This window comes from Eschrichtius robustus, chromosome X (assembly GCF_028021215.1).
Source record: "Eschrichtius robustus isolate mEscRob2 chromosome X, mEscRob2.pri, whole genome shotgun sequence".
Taxonomy (NCBI): domain Eukaryota; kingdom Metazoa; phylum Chordata; class Mammalia; order Artiodactyla; family Eschrichtiidae; genus Eschrichtius; species Eschrichtius robustus.
In genome coordinates this window covers 47,301,474-47,321,099 of record NC_090845.1, presented here as the reverse complement: position 1 = coordinate 47,321,099, position 19,626 = coordinate 47,301,474, and positions in this window count along the sequence as shown.

Here is a 19,626-nt window from a genome sequence, read left to right as displayed (position 1 = left end):
ATGCACAACCTAAAAGTTGAGAATTAAGTTTTATTTGGCAGACAAAACTGAGGACTTAACCCTGGGACACAGCCTCTCAGATAGCTCTGAGGGACAGCTCTGAAGACGTAAGGGAGGAGCCAGGACATATAGGAGTTTTTGCAACAAAGACCAGGTAGTTGGAACTTTAAAAGATTACTGTTAATCAAAGAAAACCAGACATCTCAAGTTAATGAATTTAGTGCTTTTCTATGTATGGGAAGATTCAAAATCCTGGGCTCAATGAAATCATTCCTTTGATATGCACCTCAGCTATCTGGGGCCAGTATCCTGTGCTTTCTCATCTTGAGTCTCCTGAGGGTGCACTGTTGGGGGGTGGATGCAGTGGTTGATGGCTTGATGGTGGGCATCCTGTTTCTATCCTGAGTTCCCTCAGGGTTCACCATCGGGGTGGTTGTAATATAGTGGCTTGATGGCTGCAACATCTTTTGTTTCCTGATATGGCAAGCGACATTTTTTCATTGACATCCTGAAATAGGCTCTGGGATTATACCTGGTCTCAGTCCTTGCCAAGCTTGCAGCTTGTTGGAGGAGACAGAAACTACAAGAAACTCTGGTAGGTGCTCACAGTGATGGGGGAATTCAACATGTCCTGATAACACAGATCAAGATGGGGGCAAGCTATAGACTTTCAAAGAAAGAGACTTGCCATGTGAGACATAAGAAGTAAACAGGAGTTGGTCAGGTGTAAAATGGAACTAGAATTTTCCAGGGAAATGAATAATATATATGATGTCTTAGAAGTTGGAGAGAGTATGATGCACATGAGGAACAGACTTCTGGCCTCAATATCCGATCATAAATTGTATTTGTTTGTTGTTCTCTGCAAGCATTTTGAGGGTAAGGATCCTAACCAATTCTTTCTAAAGCCCAAGTGCTCAGTACAGCATCTGATACATCACTATTCAATAAATATCTATGTATATATAAACTAAGAGCACCCACAACATGCCAGACATTGAAGTAGAACTACTACTGGCTTTTCATAAAATTCAAACTTATTCAGAAAGTATGTAAATTAAAATATAGCTATTTCTTGCCAATGGTAAGAAATTCTGAAAAATGTATTTACCATTTGAGTACAAAAAGTGGGGAAAGAACCAACCAGTGTTTTTGAAAATTCTTGAACATTTACTGTAAAAGCTGCCATGTCTATGCTTTAACTTATTTAAAAATGAACAAATAAAATTCAGTACATCTATCATATTTATATGCTTGAAATCTGTGTGTGTACATTTGTGTACATGTATATCCTTGGATCTGCATAGAATATGCTTTGAAGTTTGTAAACGAACAAATCTAAAGTAAACATTAGATATATAGTCTCACACAGGTTTACTCATAGAAACGGCCTAACTCCTCCCCCTCTTCATTATTTTCTCCTTCCTCCTCCATTTGTACCCAACCCCCACCCGTTGCTTCAAGACCTTATGGCTCATTTTCTCTAATCATCTCTTCCGATGTCACCTACACTGCTCCGGAAACACTAGTCAGTGCTGGGAGGCCAGGTTATTTTGTGTGTGGGGGGGGAGGGGGGGAGTTAAGGGTACTGACCCAATAAATACTGGTAAATACTTAACATGTGTCGCTCCAAGTGTAGTTCTGACATGAATTTTGGTTTTTGTTTATGTTAACTAGTAAGACAAAACTCAAACAGAGGTGAAGACCTATATCAGAACTTCACTAATTCATTAATGACTTCCACGACTTCCTTACTGAATTGCACAATAGTTTTTCAAATACTAAAAGACTAGTTTCTCAATTCTGTGTGCTATTCTATTCACAATGTAATGGCTACAGAAACAAAACACATTTAAATTTAATCTGCATTAACATATTTTAAGGAATTCCCTGGTGGTCCAGTGGTTAGGACTTGGCGCTTGCACTGCTGTGGGCCCGGGTTCAATGCCTAGTTGGGGAACTAACATCCCCCAAGTCTCACAGACAAAGAAAACAAAGACCCCCCCCCCACAAAAACAAAAACATATTTTACATCACTTTCTTAATTCTAGACAATCAACATAACAATCGATCAAACCCTGATTTCCTGATCTCTGTGGTGTGCTGTAAATACCTTCACCGTGGCCTGTTTCCAGCTACCAATGTAAAGGCACTGGATACATATCTAAGTAGAGATATGCAGTTGCATACCATTATATAACACTTCCACAATACAGATACAAAAGATATAAATAACTTCAAGAACATAGATAATAGTAAAATGTAATAAAATACTTAGGAAGCAATAAGTTTTGAGTATTTTTACCTTTTTATATAATTAATTTATTGTTAAGTTCAAATAATTTATTTTTAATCATCTGCTCTGAGTTGGTATGAGCTGCCTACAGCACACCACTGGTCTTGACCCCCTTACTCCAGGCAGTCACCATCATCTTTGGGTGTATTGGACCAATGCAAAGACTCTACTATGCTTGGTGCTCTGTTCTCTATGGTTTTAACCCTTGTCTTTGCAGGGGCAGTCCTTTACCTCATGGCAAAAGAATGGCAAAGGAGCTCTCAGTAACATTCTGAGAATTTGCATATGATATGAGAGAGGAAGAGGAGATACAGATACAGATACAGATACACATAGAGTTAGAAATAGAGATAGAGACAGAGATAGAGATAAAGAGATAGAGAGAGAGAGAAGCTAAAAGTAGGTTGGATGTTTGTTATTATTTCAGCAATGTCAGTGTTTCTGGATTTGAAAAAACTTCTGTATGCAAATCTTTCTCAGTGAGAACTGTACTTTTTTTAAATTGAAGTATAGTTGATTTACAATACTGTGTTAGTTTCAGGTGTACAGCAAAGTGATTCAGTTTTATATATATATTCAGTTTTATACGAATATAAATATATATATTCAGGTTATTTTCCATTATAGGTTATTAGAAAATACTGAATATTTTTCTGCATGTTATACAGTAAATCTTTGTTGCTTATCTATTTTATGTACAGTAGTTTTTATCTGTTAATCCCATAATCCTAATTTATCCCTCCCCCAATCCCTTTCCCCTGTGATAACCATAAGATTGTTTTCTATGTCTGTGAGTCTGTTTCTGTTTTGTAAATAGATTGATTTGTATTATTTTTTAGATTCTGCATATAAGCAATATCATATGATATTTGTCTTTCTCTGATTTACTTCACTTAGTATGATAATCTCTAGGTCCATCCATGTTGCTGCAAATGGCATTATTTCATTCTTTTTGATGGCTGAGTAATATTCCATTGTGTATATATATATATATATATATATATATATATATATATATATATACCACATCTTCTTTATCGATTCATCTGTTGATGGACATTTAGGTTGTTTCCATGTCTTGGCTATTGTAAATAGTGCTGCTGTGAACATTGGGGTGCATGTATCTTTTTGAGTTAAGTGTTTTAGTCTTTTCTGGATATATGGCCAGGAGTGGGATTGCTGGATCATATGGTAGTTCTATTTTTAGTTTTTTAGAACCTCCATACTGTTCTCCATAGTGGTTGTACCAATTTACATTCCCACCAACAGTGTAGGAGGGTTCCCTTTTCTCCACACCATCTCCAGCATTTATTATTTGTAAAATAAATAATGATAGCCATTCTGTACTTTTTAATAAAGAACTGTGTAACTGTGAGGACTAGGTCAGATAGTAGATGTGAAACACTTAGAAAAGTAGTCCCTAGTAGGTGTTAAGTGCTGAAATCAGAGTGCCCGGGTTTGAATCTTGACCCATTCCTTCACTGACTGTGTATTTCTGGGCAAGTTCAGTAGCCTCTGAGTTTTAGGGTTTTTGTTCTTCCTGTAAATGGGGCAAAATAACAGTACCTACCACATAATGTTGTTCTAAGGATTAAAATGGATGTCGGAACATAGTTAGTCCTCAAAAATATACCTCTCATCCTTATTATGATTAGTTCTGACCCCAGTGGCAAACCCCTTACCAAATTATTGTGTTGCTAGACCTTGAGTTTCCTGGGGCTAATAAGACCATCACAGTGTTAGATCAATATTTAATCTGTTCTAAGGATTTCTGCTTGTCCTCTGTGTATGGATCACATAGCATTTAATTATTTCCCACTCCCATTTTCTGACCATAAAAATGCAGATCAGTAACAATGCCTAATATATATGGATAGCTCTGTGCTAATCCCTGATGCTCACAATGTACGAGACCAATAATACCTGATTCTACAATATACAGCAGTAATTTCTGTTCTTCCTGGTAACTTTGGGAGATAGTTTTATTTTCTCTAAAGTTTTATTTTCTCTAATTTACACATGAGTAAACAAGCTCAGAAAAGTTCAGGGTCATGTCCAGAGTCCCCAAACCAAGAACTGGTAATCAAGGGTACATTATGAATCTGGATCCCATATCCTTCACCTGAATCCAAACTGCCTTCAGTTTACCAGGGTAGGAGGTCAAGATGCACTGTCTTCCCAGCTGGGCTATAGGATCATTACAGGCAGAGAACATGATTTAGCTTTCTTTTGTGCCCCTGGTACCCAATTTGATGTTAAGCCCACCGTAGGTATACATGAAATACCTGTTGAGTAAACTAGTGACTCAGTTTGTATTTAAAATTTGACATAATTTGACAAGACTGAATCCATAATGATATCACAGCTAGAGAAAGAATGTGTCAGTCAAAAGTACTCTCCACTAAAGAGTTTTTCTGCTCTCAGAAGCTGTGCGAGTTGGTAAAGGAGACTTGAGGCACTGGCTATTTAATCAGATATTTGTTCCAAAAAATCAAGGCTCTTTATACGATTTTACTTGCACAGTCTTGCTTTTAATTCAAAAATATCACTTGCCTTTAATTGCAGGTATAAAAATAAATAACATAGAATATTATGCTATTTACTATTATTTATTTAATTCCTTTGCAATGTGCTAAGCACCTACTTTGTTATAGTAATTAATCCTCAAGGAGCACTGTTAAGTGAGCATTGCTATGTATTTTGTGTTTATTTTCTGCCTCCTTGAACTAGAATAAAGCTTCAATAGAGGAAGGGCATTGTCAGTTTTCTTCACTGCTGAATACCATCACCTACAGGGGTGCCTAGTCATTTTAAATGAATAATAAACACTTGTTACAGGAATAATCTGATCGATGAACCAGCTTTGGATACAAGGTCCATCCTAAACAAGGATGAATTCTGAATTCTGAGTAGCATGGAAAGTGGCCAAGTTAAGCTGTAGGGAGTCCCAGAGTCTAGTAAAACCAACACAACAAAGAGTGCACGCTTCCTGCTTTAGGCAGAACTGGGATGGAATTCTGCCTCTCTCACTTGCAAGCTGTGTGACATTAAGATTGTTTTAGGAATACTCTTAGCCTGTTACCTCTTCCGCATAGTTGTATAAAATTCACAAAAGCTCTCATTCATTTATTCAAGAAGCATTTATCAAATGTCCTCTATGTACCAGGAACCTGTCATGGGTGCTGGGAATAAAAAGAGGAATAAATACATTTTGTTGCCTCTGGAAGGTCACAATGGTGAGATAGACAAGTTACCACTGTTTACAGTGCAATGGGATTAGGGCTCTGACAGGGATATTATAAGAGTGCCCCTGGCAGATGGAGTAAAAGAAGCTGCTGCTGTTCACATCCTTCCAACCTTTCTGGTAATAAAGTCATACACCTCTAAAAGGCCTCCAGCCTGCCTCTTGAATCATCTGTGTATAAAATTTAACATGGCAGAGAGAGTGACAAATTGTTTCTGGCTCAGCTCCATCCAAGTGTAGCTCAATAACTCAAATGACAGCAAAAGTCACAATGGAGTAAAATATACTTTCGTCTGTGGAGATGACCATCAATGTTGGCACATGAAAAGTTTCCATAGACCTCTAGGACACAAGAAAGAAACTCCAAGATATGCAAGAAGGAATCTTCAAGATAAGCATTGTCACTTCGGAGCAGAAGCAGCTGAAACCTGGTTCAGAAAAATGGCACGAGAAATTAGACAGAGTGGCTGTACTGGGCTGGACATATTTCTGGGAATTTTCAGGTCACAGAGATGACTCAGAAAAGGTCCCTACCCACTGAGAACTTACAGTCTAACAATACAGAAACATAAACAGATCATCTTAATATGTGGATTTTTTTCTTTCCCAACTACTCTGAGAGGTATTTTTCAATACCCACCCCCTGCCTTCTACAGATGAAGAAACAGGCTGAAAGATGTTAGGTAACTTGGGTGGTAAGTGATGGAGTTGGGACCCACATCCAGGTTTGTCTGTTTCCAAAGCCAGACCTTCATCCACTCACTATGACATTTCACTTACATTATACTTACTGAGTTATACCTGTCCTTCCTGATGAGACATGCATTATGTTTTCTGATAGGGTTCACACGTGCAAAATCTAGGAACCCATCAGGGAAGAGTATCCCTGTAAAGTGCTAAGTTAGATCTCAAAATTGCTGCTCTGAAACCAATAGGCCTGAAACCAACAACTTTTCTCTATAGTGAGTCAGGAAAGAGAAGGCACCATGGAAGTGACAGCAGAGCGAGGGGGCAGTGTACATTTAAGTCCTGAATTAAAAGTGATGACACTGTTATAGGTGGGAGCTTGGGGTAATGTAAATTGCATGGACCACTAGTGATGAGAACTGACTACACCACTATGTCCCTGACCAAGTTAAGCCTTTTTACAGCCTGATCACATTTGCCCACCCCTCAGCCTGGTGTTTAGAAGCCTTACTCTGTCTCCAGTGCTTTTGGCTGCTGTGTATTAGGTGCCAAGTAAAGTTCTCTATTGCGCTATGAGGTACAATAGAGAGGGGAATTCTGACCCATTTTCAGTGTCATCCTTCATTGTAGCCAGCAGTCCACACCACAGGGCATAAGCTGGGTTAGCATTTCTCACAACTCAGTCACTCATTCCCCACTTTTAAGACTCTGACATATCCGGATGCCACTGTGCTGATTTTTTCTAATATTTTCAGGAAAATTGAATGACTTTTAAGATTTAAATGAAAAATCATGGTAATTGAAAGATAACTATAAAAATAAATACAATAAGATGTTTAAAAGTTTTTTTTTTACATTTTCATTTTAAATTTTAAACTGAAATAAAAAGAGTGAAATGAATTGATGTCCGTACTACTTAACATTTCATACGTATTCTCTCATCTAATTCTCATAAGACAATCCAGAATGCATAATACCATTTCCATTTTTCAAGATGAGTAAACTGAGATCTGAGAAGTTTGGAGACACGCACAAAGTAAGAGAAGTGCTATGTCACAGACTTAGGATGGAAACCCACAGTCATACGATGCCAAGGCCCACAAAGACTGCTGAGCAGGCCGTGCAGGTGTTCCTCAGCTTAATTATCTACCAACAATCGTCCCTTTCCTTTTCTCTCTGACACAGTTTTATGGAGTTTACATCCCATTTCCTCTCAATACTATCAGCCAATTTATCACCCCTGAGACATCTCCCCAGATCCTGTGGCAAGATGTTCACGACACCCCAATGAGATTAAGTATGGCATTCTTCTTCCTGAAATGTAGTTATGTTTTCTGTCTTTTGGGGACAGAGTAATTTATTTGAATACTTTCTAATAGGGAAAATTCATTGCTGTTTACAGTTGTCCTGCTGTCATACAAAAAACTGTATCCTGAGGAGAGTCCTTTATTGCAGAAATGGTTTCTGGTAGAAAGTATGCAAATGAGAAGCTTAGAGTTGGCTTCTGGAAAAACAGATGATAGAGGGGAAGGAAGGAGAGGCAGCTTCTATTCCTGGAGAATCAAGAAGTATGATAAGGGATGGAGGATTGAGAGGAAGACAGGGAGAGGGAGTGAGGGTGGGGAGAGAGAAACTGGGCAATTGCCAATAAAGGAAGAAATCTGGGAGAAAGAGCAACGATATTTACAGGAAAATTTATGGTGATATTCCATGGAGTGTGTAATGTCAACGCACTCCCCATCATCCCACCAAGGCCTTGAAGTGGCTGTGATTAGCTATATGTTTACTGCCAAATAAAACACATATATTACTATTAATTTTTTTTTTGTGGCCATGCCACACACGTGCCCCCTGCAGTGGAAGCATAGAGTCTTAACCACTGGACCACCAGGGAAGCCCTACTATTAAATTTTTAGTGTCCAAGTAGCACTAAAATTATTCTGGGTGTCACCAGTTTTCTGTGTTCCACACTTCTGAGAGCTCTTACTTTCAGGAAAGAGAAAGGGATTTGCAGTTAGGCCTGGATTGAAAAGTTACACATGAAGGTGGTGGAATAGGTGAGCAAACAGTTAATAATCTTGTCTAGAATAAGCCATTTTGCACTTCACAGCTGGAGATAATCCCTCAGTCCTGGATTATGGCATCCTTTACGTAGAGTTGCTGAATAGTACACGCCATTCCAGGAAGAGCATTCACACTGTGCCTCTGTCAGCCATGCATGAGTGTGGAGGGAAGCATGCCAGGACCCCAGGAGTCTTCAGGCCAGTGATGGGGGAAATAAGGCCAGTGGCAGGAACATTACAATTTCTATTTTATCTTTTTGACCATACAACTAAATCCTGGACCTATTTTATTTTACATTTATGTGCTCTGTGCTATGAGGATTTATAATAAATAATAGGCTGTAAATGATTCACATTTACTCTCACTGGAAAATGGCAAATGATAGCAGCAATGGAGTAGCGACCTCCAGTGGATATTGGGGGGAATTGTACAATCCTGGATAGGTTCCTTGTGAAGCCAAAGTTTTGGCTGGCTCCTTTTCAGCAAGTCTGGAAAGATTCCCTGAAGCTGGCAGATAGATGGTTTCTGTCTCCAGAGGGTCAAAGAACTGAGCCTTCTGACATCAAAAGATACTTCAGTTATGACACTTTCCTCTGCCATAAGAGTTCCAGGCATCAAGTCTAGGCACAACTACATTCAGCAGAAAAAGAAGGCTGCTCTCTCCTGTGTGTCCTTTCTGAGGAGCAAGAAAACCCTTCACAGAAATCCCAAATTCTATTTTCAATTTAATTCTTCTGAGCCCGAATAAGATCTTGGTCTTATTTGCTCATTTTTTAATTCTGTGAAAGACTTATAATCAGAAATAAAACAATCAAATATGCAATTTGTTCACATGGTAGCAAACATAAACATAACAAAATGCACATAAAAATGGCAAAATATAGCATCTATAACGCCTTCACTCAGAGATGTCCACAGTCAGCCATGATTGTGTTTGTGTATCTTTCCAAACTTCTGGCTATGCACATGCATGCACACTCACACAGACACAGACACAGACACACACACACACACAAACACATTTCTCTATTTCAAAAGCCACTTTTTTCATTTGGCTTTAGAAGGTGAATATACTTTTACGTCAAGTAATATATGCCTGCATCATCATTTTTAATGTTTCCATGATATCCAATTTCATGGTTATAATATAATTCATTTAATCACTGCCCACATTGGTAAACATTTAGGGTTTTTTTCTGGTTGTCTATGGTTACAGTGCTAATTCCAAAGAGCAAGGTACAGAACAGTGTGTACAATGTGCTACACTTAGGTAAAAATGGATGGAGAATCTATTGATCAATACACTTAATTCCCTTGGAAAATTACTAAATTCTTTACCAAGTGAATATTATAAACTATTTGTAAAAATCCATAAAAATTCAAATGAAGAGTCATTTATTCCCACATGAGCATAGTAAAATAGAAATAACCTATAATGCCAGTTACACAGAGAAGCCCACCCCCTTCAACCCTCCCACCCTCCTCTGCCTCCCAAAGTCCCTGCCTGCCACCCACAGAATTAAAAAAAAAAAAACAGGTTCTCCAACCTGTCCCTTTGCTGTAACTCCATGTGCAGTACCCTGTAACCTCCTGTACTTTTTCTTCATGAATCACCTGTCATCACAAATCACCACCCCAGGAGTGGCAGCCCTCTACTGTGCAGACACTGTCCAGTGCCAAGGGACCTAGTATTTTTGGAATCCAAAGAAGTAGTGATGTATTTTGTGTGGGGTAGAAACAATTAAGCCCTCACACCCATCACACAGAGATGCCCACCTTCCCTTTATATCTGCCCCCCACCCTCTACCCTCCATCCCTGCTCCTTTATCCACCCCTGACTTAAGAATGAATTTAGGATCCATTTTCCCTAATACACCCCTTGCAGGTAATCTGACAACCAAGACATTTTGTTTTCAGGAGAAACTGCTATAGTCAATCACTTCCACTTTCTGGAGAGCCTCCAAGGGCTACAGCTCCTTTAACATGCCAAAAGGGCTCTTTGTCTCTGGTATTAACCGTGTCTCTCCCAGAGTATCCACTTATTTTGAGGTTGTAGTCAAAGAATGTCAAAGGAGCACTTGAATTTAGAAGTGTGCAATATCACATAGCATGGATTTGATGGACTGTGGCAGCAAAGGGGAGGGAAAGAGAATGGCTTAATAAGAGAAAGTGTTATGTTCTTACCATGTCTGTATTTCTGTATTAAAATGTCTTTCTGTTTCTTCTTTTCACAAATAAGAAAGAAATAGTGTACTGTAGTGGGCTAAGATTGTGGATATGGGGACCAGACTAATGCTTGGATTCATATCTCAGCACCACCATTTGCTAGCTGTGTAAATCAACTAAGGTTACCCAGGTACCCATGTGTGATATTTAAAAAGTAATAGTGCCCACATTGCAGTAAGGATTAAGTCAGTCCCTGAACATGAAGTACTTAAAGCAGTGCTGGCATATCCTAAGTAGTCAATAAGTATTAGTATCAATATTTCTGTGAAAATCAGTTCAGAGGTAATTGGTTTAAAATCAGTGGTCAGATGTTTCCAACATCCCTGTTTGCTTAACACAGCATCTTCCATAAACAAACATTCCCAACGTAGAATTTATATGAGATTCTTTTGCTGTAATGCACATGCGTGTGTGTGTGTGTCCATCCAGGCTGTCTGGAATGAATGAATAGACAATGTTAAATTTTTAAAAATTATTTCTGTGCCTCCGGCCCAAGTCTGTCCTGGAGCTACACATTTTGTCAGTAAAATTTCTATGCTCCAGTATAATATTTAGGAATAATAGTGGAACCTTGGATTCCAAGTTTGGTGAAGTGAAATGGATACTGGCAAACAGAACTATATTGTTCTTTAAAAGTATACTTTATGCTTAGCCACTGATTTCCATTTGCATCTTGCCCTTGGATACAAGAAATTATTTTGTTTAAAAAGAAAGTTTTCATGACTAACTGTAGATAGCGTGTTCCAGAAAGAGAGAAAAAGATAAAGATTTTAAATTGCAGTATATCAAAAAGTAGTGACCATCAGGATTATTCTCAGAGAGGCTATTGTAGAGAGTGGGGGTGGGGGAGAGGTTACAGAGTTTAAATTCTAGCTCAAGGACTTAGGCATGAGGAGGAGATAACTGCTGTAGACTCATGTAAGGGGATATTTTTCCAAATTAGCTTTTAATATTGAGGAAATTAAAAATATATATTTAATTATTTGAAAATGGAAACAGATTTTATTATACTGCTAGATACAATTTTTTGTCATGCAGTTAAGAACTTGAGTGCAATGGATCATTTTCTATTTCACAGCATGTAGATAAATATTCAGTTTTGGATGATAAAAGCAATTCAGTTATGTTAGAATTGCTGAGATACAAATGTCTTTGTTCCTAAGATAGTCATCCATTTCCAATACTATTTTTCCTGAAAAATATAGGCACCTCACAGGGCATAGCATCCCTATAAAGTATTCTTGACCAAAACTAAAAGGCTCTTCTTTGAAACCAACAAGATTGGGTTCTATCTTTCCAAATTTCCATTGGTGAAGATGGAGCATGTGACCTAAACAACAAAAGTAAAAGACAGTACAAGATGGATGGGTACCTCACAGAGTTTAAAGGACTTGGGAAACAGAGCCGCTTCTTCTGTTCTGCCCTTCAAATAGGGTCCATTCTTCAAAGAGAGCAGCTTCTCAATAACAGCTGTTATCTGGGAAAGAAGAGGTCATGTCTTCCCTGAAAGCCCTGTGCCACTCACAGCTAGAGAATTGTCATCCACAGAATTCCCCTGTGGTGGTATGGGTAATTAAAAACCCAAGAGAACCTCTATCTCTCTGGACAGAAGATTAGTTACAGGGGCCTTTGGAAGCCAGAAAATATGGAGAGGGGAATCCTGGAGAGGAGAGTGTGCAAGAAGGGAATATCCTAATTCTGTTAATGAAATTTCTATACATTTCAGGCTTATTGTTAAGTTGCACATGCACAGCATAGACCCAAAGCAGCATAGTAAGATACTTTGAACTTAACTATGCCATAAACCACCACTCAAGTCTCAGACTAAATCCTGAGAGGTGCATGTGTGAGACAGTCAAAACAGCATAGCAATTTCTTTGCAAATTGAACTTAAAATGGAATAATCATCCAAAGGTGAGACAGGATTTTTACTTTAAACCTAACCAGGTTGATTTCTAGCTAAGCCAACCAACCAAACAAAAAAGTATTCTCCAGAGGATATTAATAGGACCCAAAGTCAAACAATATAATATTCAGAATACAATACAACTATATAGTCAAGAATACAATCCAAAAATATACTACATATCAAGAACAAGGAAAGTTTGAAAAGAAGCGTAAGGGAAAATTCAACATGTGCCAACCTCAAGGTGACCCAGATATTGGAGTTGTCAGATAAAGATTTTAAAGAAGGTATTACAACCATCCTCCATGGGTGAAGGTGGAGTGAAGGTAGATGCTGTTGAAATGAAAGGAAAGACAGATGTTCTAAGCAGAGAAATATAAATTATTTTAAAAGTCAAATGGAAATTTCATAAATCAAAAATACAATATCAGATATTTAAAAGTTCACTAGATGGGCTCAATAGAAGAATAGAAATGATAAAGACAGACTGAGTAACATCCAATCACATAAGCAAAGAGGAAAAAAAGATGGAAATAAAATGAGCAGAGACTCATAAATTGTGGTATTCATTGGACTCTAAAAAGGAGAGGGAAAAGATACTAGTGCAGAACATACATTTCAAGAAATAATTTCTGAAAATTCCCCAAATAAGTGAAAGACATAAATATACAGATTCAGGAAGCTCAGTGAACCACAAAGATTATAAACTCAAAGAAAATCATGCCCAGAAAAATCAAAATCAAACTTCTAAAAACCAAAGATTAAAAAAAAAAACCTTGAAAATGGCCAATAAAAAATAATGCAACACATATAAGGGGATAATGATTCAAATAACAGTGCACTGCTCCTAGGAAACCATCAGGGCCAGAATACAGTGTAGCAATACCTTGAAAATGCTGTAAGAAAATAATTGTCAACCTGGAATTCTACATTCAGCAAAAAATACCCTTAAAGGAACGACATTTAAATAATGACCTTCTCAGATAAAGAGAACACTAATAGAGTTTGCTGCTAGAAAATCAAGTCTAAAGTAAATGCTAAGAAAGTTTTTAGACTGAAAGAAAATGGTAGGAGTAGAAAACTTTGAACTTCAGAATGAATAAAAATAGAAATGGTAAATTTCTAGATGAATATAGTAGACTATTTTTCTCTTCTTAAATTTTTCAAAATATGTATGGCTATAAAAAGCAAAAACTTGTAACATTAACTGGTGGGGTTACCACAGTATGTAGATGTAAGACCTACAACAACTATAAAGGGGAGGTGATTTTACTTGAAATGGTAAAACATTAACTGAAGTAGATTTTTTAAAGTAAGGTATATACATTTTAATCCCTAGAACAACCACTAAAAATTTTAATATAAGGAGACAGTTAAAAAAAACAAAAGATAAATAAAATGGCATATGAAAACTATTCAAATAACATAAAATAAGGGAGGAAATGAACAGAAAAATTTAAAACACATGGGAAAAACAACAACAAAAACAACAAAAATACAATAAAATAGTAGAGCTAAATCCAATATAACAATAATTATATTAAATATAAATGTTCAAAACAAATTAATTATAAATAGATGTCAGATTAGGTAAAGGAAAAAGGATTAAACTATATGCCTTTTATAAGAGACACTCCTTAAATAAAATGACACGGGTGGCTAAAAGTAAAAGATAGAAAAAGGATGCCATGCAAAGTCTAATCAAAAGAGAGCTGGAATAGTTAAAATAGTATCAGTCAAAGCAAATTTCAGAACAAGAAAATGTATCAGACATAATGAGGAACAGTAGCTAATGATAAAAGGGTTAATTCACAAAGAAGGAATGACAATCTTAAATATGTGTTCACTAAGAACAAAATTTCAAAGTGCATGAAGCAAAATCTGATAGAACATGAAGCAGAACTACAGAAATTCATAATTAAACTTTCAGAATTGGCACTCTTCTCTCAGCAATCAATAAAACAAGTGGTTTGAAAATCAGCAAGGCTGTAAAAGACCCAAACAATATCACTGACCAACTTGGCCTAATTGATATTTGTAGAATGCCCCACCTAATAACAGTATAATAAACAGTCTTTTTAGGTACACGTTGAACATCTAAAGAAGACAGGCCTTCATCTGAGCCATAAAAGAGAAAAGCTTAACAAATTTAAAAGAATAGAAAGAATATAAGATATATTCCTCAACCATAGCACAATTAAACCAGAAATTAATAACAGAAAGGTATCTGGGAAAATTTCTAACTATATTCAAACAAAAGCACACATTTATAAATGACCCATGAGTCAAAGAGGAAGTTTCAAGACAAATTTAAAAATATTTGGAACTGAATAAAAATGAAAATATAATGTTTTCAAAATTTGTGATATATGCAAGATGGAGCAGCCCCACTGCTTTAAGGTTCTCCTTCTTATAACTAAAAATATCTAGACATAACACTGTAAATATGAAAACACCTGAAAGGTGGAAATAAATCAGGCTGCCTAGGGACCTTGAGACTCAAGGAACGACACGGGTAGTGATTTCCCGAGTTTCCTTATTGCCTCCATTATATTCCAGACAGACAGAGCTCTGCAGAAGCCTCCAACCCAGAACTGCTAACAGGCATAGACAAAAAGCTTCAAGAAAAAAGCTGTTCCTCTTAGCCAAAGGACCAGAAAAGTGTGCCCTAACAATAGAAAATCTTTTTAGCAATATCGGCACTACTCCAGCCAAACATCAAAGAAAAAACTACACCCTCCTCCCCCTACAGTGACAGTCCTGTAATTCTCTAACCCAGTGGTATTGGTGAAGCTGAGCAGAGAGCTAATGTTAAATTTCCCACCTGGAAGAAGCAGGTAGTGCTCTTATTGCCCCACTGAATAGTTTCAGTGTGCCAAGAAGTAAAATGATCCTCCACTTCTATTTGAAGGGAGCAGGCTGTGATGTTCTAATGATTCCCATGCAGGGCTTGTACTTCTGGATGGTGTGAAGGGGAGCTGATCTCCCACCTCTCACTTGGTGGAAGCAGGCAATGCAGACTCTCCTGCCAGGATGTTGTCAGTGGGGTCCAGTAGTGAGCTGGATGTCCAACCACATACAGAAGCAAAGAGACTTAACAAGGGAGTTCAAGGTAGAGCTAGTCACCACTATGCTTCACCTGCCATTCCTGCCAGTGTCAGCAGGGCTGGCTGAGGAGCTGAAGCCTCCACCTCCCCACCCAGCATCAATGAGACAGAATGATATTGTGAGGTGAAGGTAGTTGGCACTTCACTTTCCTGCTACCCATGACATTGTGTCAAAAAGGCCAAATTGGGATCTGGGTTTACACCAGCACTCAGAGGAAACAGATACAGTGAAAGTTGGTACCCTATTACCATCATGAAGAAGTTAGTGGGATCAAAGGAGGAAGCTGAATTTCCACTCCAGCAGTTTGCAATGAGGCAGTGTTAGTGAGTACTTACTTTTGCCAGGATACTATAGGTAGGGACCAGCAATTGCTGAACATACACACTCACGTGGCCCTTGTGCTATACCTCGACAGAAGCTACACTAGGTTTAAAAGGAGGAGGATTAAATAAATAAGATCTAGTGCCTCACAATATAATATCTAATATGTCCCATATACAATAGAAAATCAAATGTCATACCAAGAGCCAGAAAAATCACAACACAAATAAGAAAAGACAATCAATAGACAACAAGACTGAGATGAACCAGATATTGTAATTTTCTAATAAGAATTTTAAATCAGCCATCACAAAGATGCTTCAACAAAAAAATAATAAATTCTCTTAAAACAAATGAAAAAATAGAAAATCTCAGCAAAAAAAAAAATAGAATTTATGAAAAGGAAATAAATAGAAATTATAGAAATGAAAAACACAATAAACAAATTTTTTAAAAACCTCTCACATTCAGTGAGTCTCTCCAGGGCTCAAAATTAGAGTGGAGATGACGGAAGATAGAATTAGTGAAATTGAAAACAGATCAATAGAATTTACCCAAACTGAACAACAGAGAGACATTGTGCTGAAAAAATGGAGAGTTTCAGTGGCCTGTGAGACAATAAAACAAGAGCTAGCATTTGTATCATCAGAGTCCCAAAAGGAGAGGAGAGAGAGAGAGGGACTGGAAAGTATTCAAAGAAATAATGGCTGAAAACTCCCCAAATTTGGCAAAAGATATAAACATAGAGATTCAATAAGCTTAGTGAACCCAGAATAGGATAAACCTAAGTGCATATGAAACATTCTCCAGAATATACAATACGTTAGATCACAAAACAAGTCTGAATTCATTTTAAAAGGTTGAAATCATACAAAGTACTCTCTCTGACCATAATGGAATGAAAGGAGAAACTAATACAAGAAAAACTGGAAAATATACAAATATCTGAAAATGAAACAACACACTTTAAATAGCCAGTGAGTCAAAGGAAAAAATCACAAGTGAAATTTTAAAATACTTTGAAATGTATGAAAATGAAAACACAACATACCAAAAATTATAGTGATGCAGTGGAAGCAGTGCTCGGAGAGGAAACTTATTGCTGTAAATACCTATACTAGAAAATAATAAAGATCTCAAGTCAATAGCATAACTTTCCACCTTAAGTAATTAGAAAAAGAAGAGAAAACTAAACCCAAAGCTAGCAGAAGTTAGGAAATGATAAAGATTGACTAGACATAAACAAAAGAGAAAACAGGAAAACAAAGGAGAATCAATGAAATCAAAACCGGTTCTTTGAAAAGATAAACAACTTTGAAAAACTTACATTGACTAAGATAAAAAAGAAAGACTAGATATGAAGCTAGAAATCAACTACATAAAGAAAAATGGGAAATGAGCAAACACATTGAGACTAAACAACATGTTACTAAAAAACCAATGGGTCAATGATGAAATCAAAGGGGAAATCAGAAAACACCTTGAGACAAATGAAAATGGAAATACAACTTTCCAAAATCTATGGGATGCAGCAAAAGCAGTTCTAAGGGTGAAGTTTAGAGTGACACAGGCCTTCCTCAAGAAACAAGAAAAATCTCAAATAAACAACCTACCCTATCACCTAAAAGAAGAACAAGCAAAGCCCAAAGTCAGCAGAAGAAAGGAAATAATAAAGATCAGAAAGGAAATAAATAAAATAAAGCTAAAAAACAATAGAAAAGATCAATAAAACCAAGAAGTGGTTTTTTGAAAAGATAAACAAAATTGATAAACCTTTAGTCAGGCTTATCAAGAGAGAAGACCCAAATAAACAAAATAAGAAATGAAAAAGGAGAAATAACAACCGATACCACAGAGATACAAAAAAATCATAAGAGAATACTATGAATAGTTATATGCCAACAAACTTCACAACTTAGAAGAAATGAACAAATTTCTAGAAACATACTATCTGACAAGACTGAATCAAGAAGAAACAGACAATTTGAACATACCAATTACTAGAATTGAAATTGAATTTGTAATTTTAAAATGCACAGCAAACAAAAGTCCAGGACCAGGTGGCTTCACAGGGGAATTTTACCAAACTTATAAAGAAGCACTAATATCTATCCTTCTCAAACTATTCCAAAAAATTGAAGAGGAGGGAACACTCCCAACTTCATTCTACTAGGGCACCATTACCCTGACACCAAAATTCAAGTAGTCTTTTTTACAGAAAATGGCAATCTGATCCAAAATACAGAAAACAAGAGATCTAAAATTGGCAAAATGATATTGAAAAAAAAGAAAAAAGTGGGAGGATTTATATTACTCAGTTTAAAAGGTTTTTATAAATCTACAGTAATAAAACACTTTTATTGGCATAAAGACATATAGTTCAATGGAATAATTTTGAAAGTTCAGAAATAATCTCTTACATTTATGATTAATTTTTTACAAAGATGCTAAAGCAATTCAATGGGGAAAGGATAGTTTTCTCAACAAATGGTGCTGGGAAGAGTGACATCAGCAAAATGCCCAAATAAGATGTCCCTTGCTCATATCCCCCCCTCAACAACAACAATTTGGCATCCACCCACAGACAAGAGTGCTTCTGTGGGAGCTGTAGAATCCAACACCATACACCAAGGGACCTGAGAGTGTATTTGCCCATTTGTGCATTGGGTAATAGGCATATAGACCTTGGTCCTGATTGCGGACCCTACAGTGGCCCATGAACTGGCACCAGTCCCTCTCAGCCATAGTTTATAGGCTCTTGGAATACACTGTGTTAGACAATCATGCATAGAAAGGGAGCCTTCATGGAAGTCCATGAGTGCAGGAGTCCAGCAGAGAAGTTCCAACACACTGTTAGAGAAAAAAAAATGAGTTTGGATGCACTGGAGAGGTTAAGAGGAACAGTTTGACTTTACCTGTGTCCCCTCTCTCCTAAGGCAGCACAATTTAGTGCCAAGAGAGACTTTCTCAGCTTGTGATTTCTCCCATGGGGGAATGTGAGACCATGTGAGTAACTGTCCAGCTTCTCCAGCTGTGTCGGATGCTGCCAAAGAGGCCCATTTCTCTCTTGCTGCATCCAGAGCACTGAGATGTTAATTTGATGACTGCAGGGGAGGGGGAAGGAGGAAGCTGGGAGAGCAGCAGATAGGACTCTCAGAGGGCATTAAACGGGAACAGATTCTACTAACTACATTGCAGACTCCATTAAGAAGTCTGACTATGAAACACTGGTGAAACCTGACTTGCTGATCTCCCCCAATGAAACACAGGCACCTCCAGCACTCCACACGCCTCATGTACACAATCCCCCACCCTGTGGCCAGCTCCCTGTGTGTACGCCTGAATGTGGCAAGAGCAAGCCTGGCAGATGGCTAGTGAGCACATAAAGAAAGATGGCCCAAATGTGTGAGCCAGGGAGAGACCACAAACTTCAGATTTAGCACCGCCCTTGAGAAAGCAAAGGGAGGATGTCAGCACTCAGCCTGGTATGTTGCGGAATTAAAAGAAAGCATATATGCTCAATATTCTGTGACAGAGGGAGCAAGAAGTGTGGAGCAGGCATATCCATAGAAGGTCTGAGAAAAATTCACAATCACTAGCAGAGCAGACGGAAGGTATTTCTCTCCCAAAGACAGTCAGAAAGACTGGAGGAGGTGACAGCTACTTCCTATGTGAAGACAGAAATGCAAGACTTCAAGGAGCATGAAAAATAAAGGTAACATGACACCACCAAAGGATCACAATTATCTTCCAGTAACTGACATAAAAGACATG